The following is a 3,057-nucleotide window of genomic DNA, read 5'->3' as shown; positions in this document are numbered from 1 at the left end:
TCATTCCTTTCCTTTTTAATTTTATAAACACCCAACCCAAAAATCATTTCCCCTTATCCCGCCGCCTCAGAAATCCTTTCCTCTCTCATACTCTCTCGAAACCCTAGCCCCTCTCACCGTGTTCTACCTTAAACTCACCGGGATCCATGGCTACCCAGGCCATGGGAACCCCACACTCACCTCTTTGTGCTCTTATACACTTGATACTTGGAGATTTGAGGTCTGACCTCGAAGGTCCTTTGGGGTCTGAAATTGGGTTAATTGGGGGAATTAATTTGGGCTACGATTGAAACAAAATGGGGCCACATTTTATATAGCCACTTTTCCCCTTTTTATTTTATAAAAATAGTAAAATGAATGTTGAAAATAAATTAAGGTGCTAAATTGATTAATAATATATAAATATTAATTTAAGAATATTGGAACAAACTTCATAATAGTAAAATGCTATTGAATCTTAAAATAGGCTAAAATTGCAATTATATGCAATTTAGCTTTGAAAAAACCAAATAAATTTGTAAAAATGTATAAAGAATTACCTTAGCTATATTTTGGTATAAATATGAGGATAAATAAGTGAATCACCAAAAAAAGATAATTTTGGGAATAATTATTAGTTTTGTACTGTTAAATTAGGTCAATAAATGTTTTTTTAAAATCTTTTAAAAATTAGGAAAAATACTAAAACATTTGGATACACACACACACACACACCACACACACACACACACACACACACATATATATATATGTATATATATATATTATTTTGATATTATTTTGCATATAAAAATATACAGGAAAAAATTAGGTATCAACAACTGCTGCTCTTTACCCGGGAAGGATGAAAGATTTGTCGGGTAAAGACATGATGGCCAATTTTGACCGAGTGAAATGGTTTGAAGAGGTTGACCGTGTTCTGGTTCTTGAGCTGCCTACATATCCCTGGTCTTACATGAATCAGGCCATATGTAGTTCAGGATCCGTCGGCGGAGTATGCCGATGGAGATTTTTCAAGAACGGACGCGATATTTAGGTTGGGATGGGTGGTTAAAATCTGATAGGGTTGCGGGAACTGGAGCGTGATCGCTCCTGCTGAAACGGCCGTTGCTCGTCGGTTTACCTGCAAATAAGCAATGCCAGTGTATATTGCGCGAAAATTTAAACGTGATATAAATTCCCGTCGGACCATGAATGTTGTATTCGGACGGTTAGGATGATGTCCTTAGACCATGATGTCCCGGGCCATGAAACATATAATAAAGGATTCGCAGGCCATGAAATGATGCTCTCGGGCTATGAGAATGGTGCCTCCGAACTATGATGCCTTTGAATAATGATATGCAAGAGATTAAAAGGGGTCTTGAGGCCATGGCATGGTATTCTCGGGCTATGAAAATGGTGCCTCCGAACAATGACCCATTTGGACAGATTGGCGATCTTTCAGCCCATGAAATGCAATAAGTGGCGATCTTTCAGCCCATGCAAGAAGTAAATAAAGTGGCGTTCTTTCAGCCGGTGCAGGATGTAAATAAAGTGGCAATATTTCATCCATGCAAGATGTAAGTAATGTGGCGATATTTCAGCCATGCAAGATGTAAAGAAAGTGGTGATATTTCAGCCATGCAAGATGTAAATAAAGTGGCGATATTTCAGCCATGCAAATGGAGACAGTGCTTAGTCTCGGATGGTAGAATGGTACCCTCATGCAATGCAGGAAATGCAGATGGAGGTAGAGCTTAACCTCGGAAGGCAGAATGGCAGCCTTATGCAATGCAAAAATGCAGATGGAGGTAGAGCTTAACCTTGGAAGGCAGAATGGTAGCCTTATGCAATGCAAGAATGCAGATGGAGACAGAGCTTAGTATCGAAAGGCAAAATGGTAGCCTTATGCAATGTAAGAATGCAGATGGAGATAGAGCTTAGTCTCGAAAGGCAGAATGGTAGCCTTATTCAAGAGATGATAGGCGAATAGTAATAAAATTTTCTTAGCTGATAGCTGATAGCTCATTGTGATATTGTGGCTGCTGGGGATATTGCGTGCGGATAGCAACTGTGAATAGGTGTGACGGTTCTGAGAGTTGTATTCCTGAACAGTGTGAGTGTATAATATATGTTTTTGCAACTTGGGTGCCTGCATCCAAAGAAAAAATCGTGAGTTTTGTAAAGGGGAAAGGTTAGTTCGTGTTCCCGCTGACTTTGCTTGATCTGCTCGGCTCTGATGACATGGTATGTATCATTGGGGTAGCGTTACTGAACAAAGCGATTTTTATAATAACATGCATGAATTTGTAAACATATGACATAAGTATATATTTAAGAAATAGTTTTTAGATTAACCGACGACTGTGGCGTGGTTCAGGACATTGCAACCCCCTTGCTTCGGAATTTTGAGGGTCCTCCTCAAAAATTCTGCCCCATTATTATGGGTTGATACTTCTGACGGTTGCTTGCGGTGATCGGCTGAAGTTACTTCGGAATTTTGAGGGTCCTCCTCAAAATTCTGCCCCAGTTTCCAATTGTGGGGGGAATGAAATTTTTATTGAATTGTGACCGAACCCATAAGGCTGCCTACATATCCCCTCTTAAATGGGAATCAGGTCAGACGTAGTTCAAATTACATAAGGAAATCATAAATAGTTACACATAGTAGCGCTTGACTGCATGCGAATTGATTGGTTTTGGCCAAACTTCTCCATCCATTTCTGCAATTATCAGGGCTCCTCCTGTCAGAACCCGATGAACCATGTATGGACACTGCCAATTGGGAGAGAATTTCCCTTTGGCCTCATCTTGATGCGGGAAAATTTTCTTTAACACCAGCTGCCCTGGTGTGAACCGTCTTGGCTTGACCCTCTTGTTTAAGGCTCTGGACATTCGGTTCTGATAAAGCTGACCGTGGCAAACTGCATTCATTCCCTTCCCATCTATAAGAGTCAGCTGCTCGTCGCGGCTTCTTACCCATTCTGCGTCGTCGAGCTCAGCTTCTTGTATGATCCTTAAGGAAGGAATTTCTACTTCGGCGAGAATGACTGCCTCTGTACCATAAACCAACAT

The sequence above is a fragment of the Nicotiana attenuata genome, unplaced genomic scaffold (assembly GCF_001879085.1).
Source record: "Nicotiana attenuata strain UT unplaced genomic scaffold, NIATTr2, whole genome shotgun sequence".
Classification (NCBI taxonomy): Eukaryota; Viridiplantae; Streptophyta; class Magnoliopsida; order Solanales; family Solanaceae; genus Nicotiana; species Nicotiana attenuata.
The sequence above is the reverse complement of the archived record's forward strand: the minus strand, read 5'-3'. Positions refer to the sequence as shown.